We start from the raw sequence: 17,193 nt of genomic DNA, 5'->3' as shown, positions 1-17,193 counted from the left end.
GTACATAAATATAGACTATTATTTGAAAGAACAGTGAACTATAATATATCTCTGTTTGTAGGCTATCTATTTAAAAAAAAAAACTTCTTGTAAAAAAAAACTTTTTCATTATTTCAACAAGAATGAGACTGATTACATATGTAAAAAAATAAACGAACAAAACAGAATAGAACAAACTTTAAGGCCTCTCTGTATGCAATCAAGCTCTCCTTCCATGAAATGCGAAATACCTCTAGTTTTCTTTTCTTCCATTTGCGCTCCATTTTTCTGGCTGCTTTCTTAAGTGCCTGAATGTGCTCGTTGTACCACGGCGTTGGACTATTTTCTTTAATCTTCTTTAAGCACAATGGAGCAACTGTGTCTAAAGTGCTGGAAAAGAAAGAGTTAAAAGTTTCTGTTGCAATATCGAGTTCTTCTAAGCTATCTGGGATGCTGAGATGATGAAACTGATCAGGAAGATTATTAATAAAGCAATCTTTAGTGGCAAAAGTGATAGGTCTGACATATTTGTAACAGAGTCGGCTTTGCAGCCTTGGCTAAATTAAGTTTACACAAGACTAGATAATGATCTGAGATGTCATCGCTCTGTCATCGCATCAACATTGATTCTGTGTGATAATATTAGATCTAGAGTATGATTACGACAATGAGTAGGTCCTGACACGTGTTGTCTAACTCCAATAGAGTTAAGAATGTCTTTAACCTGTTAAGCTGCAACCCCACTTTTGAAAAATCCCCAGAAATGACATACCCAAACTGAAACAGATACAGTTCATGAACCCTTTGCACTAAAAGCACAAGTATGATCTCATTTGAAAGCTGACACCTGGTAGTTTATTGTAAATGTAGAATTAATTATTGTCATAATGATTTTTTTTTTAAATAGCTTCAAAGTTTTGTAAAGTTATTAGAATTTTTTTTTTTATGAAACATATTAATGAAAATAAAATTGAAGTTGGCACTGGAGCAATCTAGAAATGCACTACAGCTAAAGCCACATGTCTGACCATGTTATATTTAAAATATGAAGATAATAAGTCTAAAACTCTGTATTTAGTTAAATGTTTTTCAAGATCATGTCATGACTTTATTTTGATTAGGCTACTCTAAAAATGCTACTGATGTTTAGTCGTCTTCTAACCATCTATGCAGTCTTTTGTCTCTATTGTTTTGTGGTGCAAACGAGCCCCATTCAGTCTCAGTCTCCCCCTGCACACATTCACACCTCTCCAGACTGGTTATGGCTCTAAATATGCATTTCTTTTGTCTGCATTATAGCTACTAACGACTGGCTATTCACAGGCTATTCATAGGGTTTCAATCCCTAATTTCTTTTATCAAAGTTCTCACTTCACATTTGAAGTGCACTAAATAGTGGTCAAATGCACTAAAACATATCAGTAAGCATTCTTATTTAGAACAAAATTCATAAAAGAATAACCCCTGGTGGCAGGTGCACCTGGGCTAGCTAGCATGTTAGCTTAGCACACCATCAATACACGACCATTTATGAGATTAAAACCATGTTTGTGCTCCAAACTTACTTCATAACGCAATCGAGTGTTTTAAATAATCTTCTGTGATCTAATTTGGCTTCAGATAAAAAAAAAATCAGACAGAAAACATTATTTATAGTTTTATGCACGATGATAAAGTCTATATCGATTAGCATTACATTATAAATATAATCTATTATTATGAAAATACCTGGCATGGCTTGAAGAACACAGGCAAATCAAATATCATAGCAAACATGTTTATTGTCTTCAAAACATCTTTTATCTGCATATTACAGCGGGATCTCTTGTTAGCTTTGTGTGTAGCAGTGACGTCCTGGAATGTCACATGATTATGGCTCTTCTTCATGTTCCATATATGGATTATTGTTTGTGCATATAGCGCCCTCAGGCTATTGGTATGAATTGAAAACACTGCACATCTCAGTAAGAAGCGCTCACAATGATTACATCGACACATTTGGGTATAAATTCAATAAATATTATTCCTGTCTTTAGAAATATGACGTGAATCTATGAGAATATATCAATGTTTCTCCAAGTTTGCACATTTTTTAGCTAAAGCCCTGAGGGACGTTGTTTTGTGTATCGCTGTCATGACGACAGCACGGGAGTTTTTTATGAATGAAAGCGGCTGACGCGCATAATTCATATTAAAGGTATCGACTCATTTTTTCATTTCATAACTCCTGACACAAATTAAGACATAACTGTCACTATAAGTTTCTCAGAATACAATAGTGGTCAAATACTGAAACTTGAGTATTATATCTTTTTAATGATGTATAGTTTGTCAAGGTATAACATTAAATCTGATAGTAACTTTGAACTATATAAATAAAAAAACGCTTCAGTGCGCCCACGCACTGGTGAAGCTTAACAGGTTAAATGCATATTTTTCGTTATCTACATGTATATTAAAATCACCAACAATTAGGACTTTATCTGCAGCCAGTACTAACTCTGAAAACCAGCAAATTCTTTGATAAAGTCTGTATGGTGCCCTGGTGGCCTGTATACAGTAGCCAGCACAAATCTCAAACGTGATTTATCTTTTACACTATATATTGTTACATTAAGCACCAACACTTCAAAAGATTTATATTTTAAACTAGATTTCTTAGTAATTTTGAAAATTTTACTATAAATTACAGCAACACCTCCCCGTTTGCCTTTCAGACGAGGTTCATGTTTATAACCGTAATCTTGTGGGGTGGACTCATTTAAAGTAATGTAATCGTTTGGTTTTAGTCAGGTTTCTGTCAAACACAGCACATCTAGGTTATAGTCTGTAAACATATCATTAACAATAAGTACTTTTGGAGTAAGGGATCGAATATTCAGCAACCCAAGTTTTATCATTTGGTCATTTGTATTATATCTGTTTTTTATTTGTTGAACATCAATTACATTTTTACCCTTAGATGGGTTTGGAAGTTTTTTGTATTTCTTAATTCGGGGAACAGAAACAGTCTCTATATGATGATATCTAGGTGAAAGAGGCTCTGATGGGATTTCTGACCTAATGCCGGCGACACACTGGCTGCGTGGCGTGAGCGTCTCAGCTGCGTGGCGTGTCCGTTTTTATTTCGACTCCCATGTTAACAGGTTAGAGCTTGCACGAAAACGCGTGCTTGCTAGAAATAGAACCGACGCCTATTTTTCACGCGACACGCAAGCGTGTTAGAAGCGTTTCCAGGCAAAATAAAATAGGAAAACATGTTTATGTCATTTTGACACGAATACATATTAATAAATGACATTTTGATGTTTGAAAGTCTCTAGGTTTTGACATAAATGCAGATATAAATGTAATTTAAAAAAATATTAGCGATTTTCAAATATTGCACCTGTCAATACAGAACAAAATATTTTGTAGCCTATCTTGCGTCAATGCTGCCGACGTTGTCTTTGCTGCTATATATTTATGTTTAACATGAAGTATAGGCCTTCCACAACTCTCTCTCCATATGTCAAATATATCACCAATGAGGCTTATCATTAGGGTTGGGTACCGAAACCCGGTTCCAATAGGGAACCGGTTCCTACGTAAACGGTAGTAACCAGACCGAATAAGAACGAAACTTTCAGTGCCTGATTTCGGTGCCTGACGTTTTTTTACCGCCCCCTATAAAACATCTCGCGGCACGAATGATCCAATAATAAAACATCTCCAGTTGACCAGCAAAGCATTCATTTAGTTCGTTTGTTAAATAAGAGACTATCTAGCGCTGAAATATGTTTTTTTAAATCAAGTGATCAAAGTGCTCATTGCCGCTGCGATCAGTGGCGCGGATACAGTGTTTTCTCGTGGCTCGCGCACACCGCACTTTTCTTCACTCGGACGCGCGCTTCAATACGTTGCGGAGATCGATCTATTTATGAGGCGCCGTCTATATAGCCGCTTTTCCACCGAAATTACCCGGAACAATTTGTCCCAGGAACTTTTTTCCCAGGAACCTTTTTTGCCCCAGACCGGTTGCTTTCTGCGTTTACACCGCGGTCTAAAGTACCGGGAAGGTAAACTGCGCGCAACTGCTCCTCCCAGTCTGCGACGGACAGTAATCAGTTTTGAGCGCCACATTTATAAGTATGGAGGAGATTCAAACTGTGCTGCAGTTATTGGTTTACTAACGAGGTAGGCTAATTAACATAACAAAATAGACGAGCACTGATACTAAAGCGTGTTCAGAAAGCTCGTATGCGTATAAAATTAGACAAGGTACGTTGTGAGATGACTGGGACGAACGCGCAAAAATTTCCTTTTGCGCAAATACTCTTAAAAAAAGCCTGAACCCCGTCTATCAATCATAAATAGTGACAGTCTTGTAAATAGTTGTTTGTTACCAACCTCAATGCGCTATTTCAATCCTGTTATAGTAAATTTGTAACATGGTTTGCCTTGCAATAGATGACAATGTGTAAACATAATGACTTAATATTAAAAGCTGTGGCAGAAAAGAGACGAGCACTGATAAAGCGTGTTCAGAGCTCGTAATGCTAACGTTAGATATAAAATTGTATGTTATCAGCTATTGCGGACATTGGCCGTGAGATGGCTGTGACGAACGCGCAGAAAGTTTCCTCTTCCACAAATACCCAAATAATAAAGCCTGAAACTCGTCGCCAGTCCCCCAGTTTTTTTTATTAAATTCCATATTTGCAGACAGACAACTTTACTGCATGAAGCCACTTTTTAAAAGGGAGGTTAAAAATAAAGAAAATGCTGCGTGGAGTCATCCAACCAAAATGCGGCGTGAACACAACCAATCAGCTTGTGCAGCGCACAAGTCCCACCCCTGAAAGTTCCTGAACTTTGAAAAAGTACTACCTCGTGAGCAGGGACTATCGGAGGGGCAAATATTTACCCGGAACTTCATTTAGACCCTGGTTCCTGCGGTGTAAACACATCGAGTACCAGCCCAAAGTTCCTAGTTCCTGGGGAAAGTTCCTGCGGTGGAAACGCGGCTTATGATTATGTGCGCGGAGAGTTTGTGTGTGTGTGCTCGCGTCTCAGATGAGTATGTGCGCGGAGAGTTTGTGTGAGTGTGTGTGTGTGTGCTCGCGTCTCAGATGAGTATGTGCGCGGAGAGTTCAGCACGTCTAGTGTGTGTAGAGTTTGCGTGTGTGTGCGTGAGCGACTTTAGAAGTTGTGCACTTCATATGTATTAGTTTTAGCATTCAGCAGTATACATGTATGTGTGACTACAAATGTGGCCTTTAAAAACGCGCGTTTTCTCCCGCGGCATTCGGCAATTCGTCTCGCACAGTCTCGCAGAATTCTGCAAGTGCTTTCGGGGGGCACTACTTACAAATTCCCTCAATGTGTTTCGCTTCACAGAATATCCACCAGGTGGCGCATAAAAAACAACTTTACATTAGATTTTTCATTTTACTTCACATTATGTCATGATTGTGAGAAAACATCCACAATAAAATACAAATTATAAATAATAATAGACACAAATATTTACAGTACTGCATTATACAGACATTTGAAAATATTTGTAAATCCAAAAGGTTCATCAAAGTGTTCTTAAGACGAGAAGGGGTATTGGACAACGTTTACGAATTTTTATATATGCTTTGTCATTGCTGTGGTTTCCAGGAGATGAGTGCATGTAGAATATTTAACATTGCTTTTATCAAAACAGCAAAGTGACGTTCTTGCCAGCACATAACTTTTTTTGTACAACTAGGCTATTAAGATGATTGTGCGTGCAATGCGCATTTAAGTGCAACAGAGAATTTAGTGTGAGCATAATACACGTGACTCTGCCTGTAAAAACCCAGCAGTATTTTATTTTTTTTTTATACACAAAATCATCCTAACATAATGAAAGGCTTAAATAATGCGACTTAGCTACCCAGATTCTTAATTCCTGCAGATATTTATTGTGTGATTGTTCTTGTGAGATAATGTTGCAGCACAACGCGTTGCATTTATATTTTGGGCGCATCTGATTGCCATTACAATTACATTATTAATAAATATTTTAATTGAACTGTCTATTTTTCCACGTTAGTCGCAGAATGTCCGGGGTTGGCTTGAGGTCTTGCCGACAGTTTGTAAATCTTTTAAATATTCATATTCACAAAATCCATATAAAGGGTGATCAACAGTCATGACTTCTAAAATAAAATAAAAATGGCCAGATAAGAGGTATCTGATTGACAGTTTGACAGATGTTGTTTTAAAAATTAATTACATCATTATGGGGAAGTGGTATTAAATATTTGGTAAAACATAATAGGCCTACAATTATTTTAATTAAGCATTTTGTTCAGTTTTGTTTTTACAAAATGTTCCCTGTTTTTTATATAATTAATTTAACCTGAGATGTGCGTTATATCGCCTTTTGATAATTCTTTGTGTTGTCGAATTTTGACACAGTTTCATTGTTTGTTCATAATAATTTGATTCATAATTATGTCATTTTTTTTCTAAAAGTAGCAATATTTTAAAGAGATAAAAAGACAGAGAAATGACAGAGAAATTACGTTAGTCTGGTCACAATTATGGCCAGATCAATTAATCTATTGCAGAAATACAAGACAAAGTGCATGAGAAAATTAGAAGTAAGCAAAAGAGCACAGTTCAGATATTGTTAACTATTGAAGCGGGTTTTATACACGTTTCTGCTTTTTTTAAATTGACCATTTAAAATTGTATTCGCCAACACATCAACACGTTTTGTGATTGATTTACGGATTTATTACAGAAAATTGTCAGAAGCAAAGATATTGTACTAGCATAAGCGTCGATTTCGGTGGGGACGGTGCGGTGTACCCACCAGATTTCGTCATGAGTCATTTTGTACACACCACTTTTAACTTAAAGTCCATAATAATTTGACTTTTGTTTCGATTTTTTGACCGTTTTCAGTGGTTATGAGGAGCAATATGAGAGAGAAATTTGGTAATTATTGTCTGACCCATTATAATATTCATTTTATTTTATTTTTCGTGTTCGCATTTATGAGGGAAAAAACAACGTGTCAGTTCTCTGTTACGGACGAGCGCTCTGAAAGCGCCACTAAAAGACTGCTTTAAAACTATCACAGAGACCTCAAACAGAACAGCTGCCTTTCTTTAAATTGAATTTCGTTTTGTATTAATTATATCTTAATTTGAATCAATGTTTCATGAACCAATTGCCTTGATTTATAAGAAGTAAATATAGCAGACAATCTCGACATTGGAGGCGCCGGCGAGTGAACTGGAGTTCGTCTCATAAATGAACCGAAACTCATCGTATAATGCACATTCACATTCACGGCGTATTTAGACACATTTAGACGCATTCATTACTTTTACTGGTTCTTTGTGGCAAGCTTTATGCGTGCGGTCGTGCGCTTGAGTGCGGCTATATAGTAGCCTAAACGCTCATTACTTAATACAAAGCATAAGCCTCTTCCTGCATGCAATCTAATCTACTAGCCTACAATGTTTTCTTTTGATTCCCTGAGAGGAGATCGATTAGCATTGGGGGTTGGCAAAGAATTAGCAGACCTGGGGGGTGGGTGGTTTGTAATTTTTTTACTCTGTGTCAATTGGTAGCAGCTAAAACAAGCAGCTAAAACAAAGACTGCAATTAATTACATTTTGGAACTAACTTCCTTCATGTCGTTTTATTTATACACTGTAAAAAAAAAGTTTTTTTTATTTTTATTTGTAAGTAAAGTTAGCATTAAATATGTTTTACAAATAAATGGTTTACAAACTCTTGGAGGTTTGTTACCATCATTCAGAAGAGTGGTGCTTGTGTTTTACGTGATTAAATCAGGAAGATTACATTGGTTTCTTTGACAGTTTGTCAACAAAATGCAAAAATATAGTATATTTATAAACATCGCTAAAACAAAGAGTGAATAAGAATTAAAAAAGTAATGATGTTTTTTATGTTTTATGTACTTTTAGTTTTGTTGCAATTTCACCAAAAGCTTATAATTAGGAAACACACACAACACGCTAAACTTATATTCTCTATATGTTAAAAATGTTGTAAAAAAAATACGTATTCTAATATAATAAGAATAACAATATGATAGCCTAAATTTATATTGCGCTCAAACTGATTTAGATATGGAAAGAGGAATTCTTCTCAACTACCACCAATAAAGTTTTAAAATTCTTCTTTAGAAAATATCATATTTTGATGTTTCTGCGCAAGTTCAGCAGACAGTGTGGTTCGGGTTTGTTCCGATCAGAGCTCGTGAGTGTGGAGAGCGCATTCTGAATATTCCGCAGGGTCGCTCGCTCAACCCAGATGTCCTGTTGCCTAGTTCGAAAATATGTGGAGTAAGGGCTGCTTCCAACTAAAAGTTTTAGTTGTTCGTTTAAGTCATTCATGGACAAATCTCCCCTTCATATTCATTTAATTACTACTTTAGCCTACAGGATAATGAGCGTTTACGTAATATAGCCGCACTCAAGCGCACGACCGCACGCATAAAGTTTGCCACAAAGAACCGGTAAAAGTAATGATTATGAATGCGTCTAAATGTGTCTAAATACGCCGTGAATGTGAATGTGCATTATACGCTGAGTTTCGGTTCATTTATGAGACGAACTCCAGTTCACTCGCCGGCGCCTCCAATGTCGAGATTGTCTGCTATATTTACTTCTTATAAATCAAGGCAATTGGTTCATGAAACATTGATTAAAATTAAGATATAATTAATACAAAACGAAATTCAATTTATAGAAAGGCAGCTGTTCTGTTTGAGGTCTCTGTGATAGTTTTAAAGCAGTCTTTTAGTGGCGCTTTCAGGGCGCTCGTCCGTAACAGAGAACTGACACATTGTTTTTTCCCTCATAAATGCGAACACGAAAAATAAAATAAAATGAATATTATGGTTTTTTTGTTGGATCAGACAATGATTACCAAATTTCTCTCTCATATTGTTCCTCAACCACTGAAAACGGTTTAAAAAAATCGAACCAAAAGTCAAATTATTATGGACAGAAGTTAAAAGTGGTGGGTACACAATGACCCATGACGAGATCTGGTGGGTACGCGTACCCACCGTCCCCACCGAAATCGATAAAGGGAAACATGATAATATAAAAAGTACTGTACAGTAATGCAGAAACGCGCATTACAACCATGTTAAAGCTATTTAAAACGTTCCGATGCAAAAAGGAACTAAATGTAAAATTAGATAAACTAGTTAATGATATTGCGCAAATGCTCTCGGTCTCTTCAAAGGTCTTCGCGAATTATTGTGTTATAAGACTCAGTTATCATACATCACGTCTCTTCTACTGTAAGTACATAGAAAAAAAATGATGCGCGTTTGAGTCGGATTTTTATGAGTCTGATTTTTATGAAGAATATGTGACTGTTTATGTAACTGGCAAAAGAAAACTTTGCCAACCAAACGTTTGCCAAAAAGCGTGCATGTGTATGACATCAAAGTACTGCCAAAACACTGAGAATCCCTGTCATGTTACTTCAATATCATACAGTATGCTCAGCATGAAGTCGAGCACACATACAGTATTGTCGTCAGTATGGCCACATGAAACACGACTGCCATCTACAGGTTTTAGTATTTCCTGCGTCCAACACCTAATCCCCCTTCTGCAGAATCCCGCAGAATTTCGGAAGTGCTCGTGGCATTCTTCTCTCTGAGACGCGCATTTTTAAAGGCCACATCTGTACCTAGTATACGTGTATGCAAGGGTTTCATATGTGCGTGAATGAAGTTTGATTTAAGCCCTAGACGGCGCCTCATATCTATTCGTTCTGGTGAAATCTCAAAATATAATGGACACAAAGTGTCCCTGCTTGATATACAACCACTGATGAGCATAATCGGTTTTAAAAATAAATAAATAAATAAAAAACTACGAATGCGGATTAGAACCCAAAACCTCTGACACGCTTGACTAAAGTTCAAGTTCAGCTGCCAGTGTTCCTCTTCGGGTAAGTCTAGTATTTTAATGCCAACTGCAAATCTTGCATATCAAGTATGAAGTATATCAATATCAAGTATATTTATATGAGGCTATACTGTGTGTGTTAAATATTTCTGCTCAGTGTCAGATATTTCTCTGTTTTGTAAAAGTCATAATATGAGAAGACAAAATTTTGATCTTAACTCAAGTGTTTTGTGCTACATCAGTAGCCTTTTAAAGGGCACAATTTTTCATTTAATCAGAAAATCTTTTTCAGAAAATCACACACACACACACACACACACACACACACACACACACACACACACAGAGGTATTATTTTTTTGATAAAGTGTGTGCAGTTTAGTTTTCTTAAGTACCGTTTCAAGAACCGTTTAAGCACCGGAACCGTTTGAAAAATACAGAGTAGGTACTGGTATCGGATAAAACCCAACCAATACCCAACCCTACTTATCATATGTCACCTAGCAGCATCAGCGCAGCATCAGTGCCGCCTCAGACACATTTCTGGTGCGCAAAGACATAGAAAACGCCACGCAACAGAAGCGCCACGCAGCCAGTGTGTCGCCGGCCTAAGACTGTGCCATATTACTAGAGAGAAGAGCAGCACCATCCCAGGAGGGATGAATACCATCTCTTTTCAAAAGGTTTAGGTCTGCCCCAAAAACTTTTCCAATTGTCTATGAATTCTATATTATTTTGCGGACACCACTTAGACAGCCAGCCATTGAGTGAGGACAATCTATTGAGTATCTCATCACTCCTGCAAACAGGAAGGGGGCCAGAGCAAATTACAGTGCCTGACATCGTACTTCCGAGTTCACACACCTTTTTAACGTTAATTTTGGTGATCTCCCACTGGCGGAGACGAACATCATTAGTGCCGACGTGAATAATAATCTTAGAGAATTTACGATTAGCATTAGCCAGCACTTTTAAATTTGCTTTGATGTCAGGTGCTCTGGCTCCCGGCAAACATGTGACTATGGTGGCTGGTGTCTCTATTTTCACGTTCCGTGTAATAGAATCACAAATAACTAGGGCACATTCAACAGAATTCACAGTGGGTGTTTCACTGAGAGGGGAGAACCTGTTTGTTATGGTAATCGGAACGGAATAGCAGTGTTTTGTCCCGCAACTACAGCACCTCACCATCAACAAATTGCCCTGCTGCACAGGCTCTACTACAGCCGGAACCGAACAATGTACTGAGTTCACTAAGCTAGTCTCATCCAAAGCAGTATCTAAAGCCCTTGCACTCTTACAATTAACCTCGATTAAAGTTTGGATGCGTGTCTCTAGTTCTGAAATCTTCTCCGCCAACTTTACTATCTCCCTGCTTTTATCACATGTAAATCCTGTGCTGGCAGAGAAGGCTATGCTATACATGTTACATGAAGTGCAAGTGACTATAAGAGGAGATGACGACATGACTCACCATGTTTGTTGACTGATCCTACTCACCTAAGGTTTGATGAACTCGTAAAAGGCGCGAGAGAAAAATAAATAAAGAGCGCACGGATGGCATACTAATAGGCTAGCAAATTACTAGTGTGTTGTGCTAGCAATAACGATTTAGATTGAAGCTAGCGATGTCAGGTTAATGTGTGATGTTGAGTAAGCTATATTTAGCAGTATAAACAAAAAGGAATGATAGTAAATAATGATTCAAAACAGAAAGATAGCCAACTCAGCAGCAGCAACGAGGCAGGCAGGAGCAATCGATCAAATTCATGCTTCCACCATTAGCACTGTATCTACTCACATACTCTTCAGTGCATTGTTGTGTGCTCGGTTCAGGTAGTCTTTGAGTGAAACATTGACTTTCTGACTCCAATTTTACAGCAACAGCCTCCATTGTGTGGCATTGTGTTGTTGTGGCCAGCCTAAGGCACACCTATGCAATAATCCTGCTGTCTAATCAGCATCTTGATTTGCCACACCTGTGAGGTGGATGGATTATCCTGGCAAAGGAGAGGTGCTCACTAACACAGATTTAGACTTTTTTGAACAATATTTGAGAGAAATAGGCCTTTTATGTACATAGAAAAAGTTCCAGATCTTTGAGTTCAGCTCATGAAAAATGGGGGCAAAAACAAAAGTGTTGTGTTTATAATTTTGTTCAGTGTATTTGAACAGGATTTGTTACCAGGTATGACTATCAAAATGTACCTTGCCCCTATTTATATCTTGTAATTCTCTCTCAGTCACGATCCTCACTGATAGGCTCATAAGAGGCAGAGTCTTTATCTCCTCAGGTGTGAATCACAATTGTTCATGATCATTCATGCCTCCTCACATATGGCCTTTTTCACATCATTTTGTTACAAAAATTCTACAAGATCCAGTACTCAAAAGTCTTCTGAACAAATGTTTAGTGTGTGTTGTATGGCCTTATTTCAGTGGCCATGCTCTTTTTTACCATGGGTATATGGTTTCTAAAATAAATAAATAATAAAAAATATATAGATTTTTTTATAAAAATACTGTAAATGTAGAAAATATGAAAACAACCTTTATAAAATTAATTTATATTCTGCAATATTTGTTCCAAGTAATAATAGCAACAGTCACTGACTTTGCAAGTAAACTCAGACATATTTTGGTTACAATAACCTGGTTACTCTGTAATATGTAAGTAACATTTTGAAATGAGCACTTCGCTAGCAAGCAGTACTTTGTGGGCAGTTTTTAAAATTTGCTTGCTAACATAAACTGGCTGACAGACACCTTGCAAATAACCTCAGACTTATCACCCCTAGCATTATCACTCTGAAAGGGTCACAACGCCGTAGGAGCGACACTATAGCTGCGTGGAGTTGACGCCAGCTAAGTGTGTCCATCTTGGCTATATAAACGATTGTGTATTGCATTCAACCTTCTCTACATAATTTAATTATTTTGGTCACCTTGCTCTTTTAAACTTTCACTTTAGGCAGTTCAGTCAGCTGGGGAAAGCAGTGGGAGGATGACTTTACTGATTTTTATGATCTCTGAGCATGGGCGTCAGTTTGGTTTGAAATGTGCTGGGGACAGAGGCGCATTTGGAAGTGCATTTTCAGAAGTACAATGACGCATTAATTTTTTTCCTCTTTCGTGCAGGTCATGTTTTGAAAGACGATGTCCTGTAGCTTACTAATAGCCTGGATGCCAGCCGAACTTAGCCCTGCCCACAAAAATTTTAGGTTGGGAAGTTGTGGAGCTATTATGCCCGAACAAAAGCTGTTCGGACCAATCAAACTGTCAGGGCGGGCTTTATACGATGATGGACAGATGATCAACAGTAACGTAATCATCCACGTCACCAAAAAGCGCTTGGGTTGAATGCGTTTACAACAAAGATGACTGCCGCTGGAGAATTGAGATTTCACGAGTTCACACTTACAAATAAGTCAGATAGAATAAATGCATATTTGGCGTGCTGTCCGAGGAGAGGCTCCGGGCTCGGAATTCGGCCAAAACCCAAAGTACTCCCCCCGTATTCCTGGCTGTGGAAGAACAAGCCAAGAGTGAGTGGAGGGATGCTGAAAACTGTCAAGGAATGTTAGGTGAGTTGACAGAGTGAATAAATATATGCTTCCTCTCATGCTGATAGGGTAGACCTGGTAATTGTTTGAACGTGCTCCTCCCGAACTTTGTTTATGAAACATCATGTGTAGATTCCGCCATCGCGTCTGTTATAGAAGATATCGACAGCGCATTAATTTTAAAAGAGGAACAGAGAACCGCGATCAAGGCATTTGTCGATTAGAAACATGAATGAAAAACATACTTTACTTACTCCGTTGCTCTGATTGGTTGTAGGTCTATCCAATTGAGTGCAGAGGCATTTTCTTTCCTGGTTCGGTTGAAACACGCCCCATAATCAGAGCCCAATGGAGCAGTATCAGACTCATATTCTGACTAGAATCTGAGTATGATGACGTCAGGCTAGCTTACTAATGTAAATAAATAAAAATGTTTAATAAAAAAGCGTTGCTAACACAATACTAAATCATAAATCAGATGTGTGTACAATAACATTACGATGTCCAGCAATCGATTTAAATAGTACATTGGGTTTAATTTGTCATTTACTGAGGTCTAATAAATGTTGTTAGTGCTGAGAATTTTCACGTGAATAAATAAATAGATCTGACAATTTTAAGAGTGTATTTAAATGGTCCAGTAGCAGAACTTTTGCCAAGCGTGTCAGAGGTTCTGGGTTCTAATTTGCACTCGTATAGGTTTTTTTTTATTTTTTTTTTATCAAAACCGATTATGTTTACCGATTATGTTTATCAGTGGTTGTATATCAGGCAGGGACACGTTTGTGTGCATTTTGTTTTGTAATTTCACCAGAACGAATAGAGTGTCTCCACAACAGATTGAAGCACGTGTCTGAGTGAAGACTGTGGAATTAGGTTGGCACAAATAGACAGATCTAGATGACATAGTCCCTCAAACTCAAGGCGATGAATAAACCAAATAACTGTCAATAAATAGATTTGGGCTATGTGAATAGTTATAGCCACATGAGTTATAGCCACATGATTTTTGGGAACTGGGAATATGGCTAGGGGACAAAGGCAGACGGTGACACACTTCTTCCAGTCCATATTGGACTCTATTTATTCTAAAGTTTTATATTAAATTTGAAAAATATTAATTTTTTTATTCTAGAAAAAGTAATTAATTTATTGTCTTTTTTTATTCGTCATTTTCTTTGTTTGAGGGTGATGGTATATTGGGCCTTAAGTGCTCTCTGAAGGCCTGGGGTTCCAAAAGAGCATCTGACCACCTTGACCTCTTCAGCAATAGACATGGGTCCAAGCCCAAATATGTGTGAAATATGTTTAAAATCAATTTCACCCATAACAATTATACTCCTCCAAATAACATTTACATTTACATTTATTCATTTAGCAGACGCTTTTATCCAAAGCGACTTACAAATGAGAACAATAGAAGCAGTTAAACTAACAGTAGGACAACAAAATGCAAGTGCTATGACCCTTCTCAGTTTAATCTAACGCAGATTAAACTTTAATCTAACTTTTTTTTTTTATATAGTTATAGAACAGAATAGAATAGAGTAGTAGAGAAATAATGTCAGCCTTTTTAATTTTAGGTAAATTTGTCAATTTATTTTATAGCCTATTGTTTTGTTGTTATTTGTTTTTTTTATTACCTTGTTAATTGTATTATTGTATGCTCAGGGATGTAGTGGAGGCTAAACGCACGTAAACGCCGTTTACGCACCTCCCAAAATTCGGAAATAGCGTTTACCCACCTCCAAAGTGGTTTATCCACCTCTAAATTGCGTTTATTCACCTCTAAATTTCACGTTATTTGAGCGGACTTTGTTTTTCCAGTGCGTGATCCCGATCAGTACATGATTCGAGCATTTGGGCCGTTAACGACAGAGCAGAACGAACGTGCAGCGGAGCGAAACATTGAGCAGAGAGCGCAGCGCGCCGACACACACATACACACACACGGAACAAAGAGAACGGCGCACACACGGAGCGGAAAAGTTTCTAAACAAGCTGCGCGAGAATGAAACCTGATCACCGAACACGGAGGGGCGGGATATTTTCGGCCTTTTCAATAGCAGCCGCAACAGGAGATCTTTTTTTTTTTTTTTTTATTCATTACAGGTAGCTCGTTTAATGTAGGGAGCATGTCGAAACCCAACTGTACAAGAGATTCAGAGGGAATCAAGCCTGCACCAGGTTAAATACTTTTCCCTCTACAGGGAAACACTGATCCACATGTTTCTGACATATTATAGACTAAACAACTAATCGATTAATCGAGAAAATATTCAACAGATTAATCGATTATGAAAATAATCCCAAATCCCTAATCATTATGTACAAGTGCATTGCATTGGAAGCCTTGGATATAAGCCTCCCTCTCTCTCTCTTAAATATTTTTGTTCTCTCTGTTTTGTCATTTAGTAAACTTTATAGATTTCAACCATATTATTCCTTCTTGAGTCTCTTTAACAAGAACTTAGATTAATGTATGAATTGAATAGTGATTGTACCCTTGGTAGTACCACCAAATGATAGCCTATAGCGATGTCATCAGGATACACATACACCTGTAGGTAGTGGCACATCTTACCGGGTGACCACGTCGTGGTCCACCAGAATTGATAGTTTACCCACCTCTTTTTTTTTTTTTTTTTTTTCTTTTGAACAAATTTATGTTTAACAAACAAGAACAGAAAAACAGAGAACAAAGCTCAGCACAATAAAGATGTGGACAGTATACATCTGGACAATATACTGGACATATGACACAATACAAATAAAAATGATTAATCTATAGCGACGGCATTCAATATAGATGCAACAGTAGAGTTGGTAAAACGAAGATAGGGAGTCCAAATATTTAAGAAACGTCCTTTTGTGGAATGAAGAAGGCAAGTTAGGTATTCCAAAGGAAAGAGCTCCATGATGAGTTTATGCCAAGATGTTTTAGAAGGGGGTTTGTCGCTAATCCACGACAGGAAAATGTTCTTGCGTGCAGCATAGGTGAGAATATCATATAGTCTGCCTGAACCAGGACTGATTTTACTGTCTCTATATCCCAAGAGTAGCGAGACAGGATCACAGGTCAAAACAGTTCCAAAAATAGCGCTCATATCTTCCAGAACATCTTGCCAGTATGACTGAATTTTAGGACAGTACCAAACACAATGAGTATATGTACCCAACGCAGTTTTGCATTTAAGGCAATCAGGAGAGGTATGAGGATACATTTTATGTCTTTTGCTAGGAGATATTTGCAATCTGTGAATAATTTTAAACTGTAACAACCTGGCGCGATTACAGACAGATATCCGTTTTGTTTGATTACAGATGACATCCCATTTCTCCTTATCAATAGCTACACCCAATTCAGTTTGCCATGTTAGTGCTGCGTCTGAGACTGCCAGTATGACAGATGTCTGGTTAAGCACATTATAAAAAGAAGTGATCACCTTCTTAACTGGACATTTGAGTAGTAATTTTTCTATTAGAGATAAAGAGGCTTCAGAAGCAAATGTAGTTTTTTTGAATATAAAATCTCGCACTTGGAGATATCTAAAAAATGAGAGCCAGGGAGGTTATATTTAACCTGAATTTGTTCAAATGAGGATAAGGAGGATCCCACAAACAAATCACACATCTTTTTAATTCCTTGGCGTGTCCAGATATCATAACCTGTATCTGTCATGCCTGGTTCAAAGTCAGGGTTTCCTTGCACTGGGGAAAGCAAA

The 17,193-nt window shown here is 37.5% G+C and overlaps 1 protein-coding gene across 1 annotated transcript in view; it reads right to left on the bottom strand.

Annotated features, from left to right (window-relative positions):
* Window positions 1-17,193, bottom strand: part of LOC307157478 (protein NLRC3-like) — a 133,320-nt gene that overhangs the window by 44,598 nt on the left and 71,529 nt on the right. The window lies entirely within an intron of this gene.

The sequence above is a fragment of the Squalius cephalus genome, assembly GCF_949319135.1.
Source record: "Squalius cephalus genome assembly, chromosome: 4".
NCBI classification, from domain to species: domain Eukaryota; kingdom Metazoa; phylum Chordata; class Actinopteri; order Cypriniformes; family Leuciscidae; genus Squalius; species Squalius cephalus.
The sequence above is the reverse complement of the archived record's forward strand: the minus strand, read 5'-3'. Positions and strand labels throughout refer to the sequence as shown.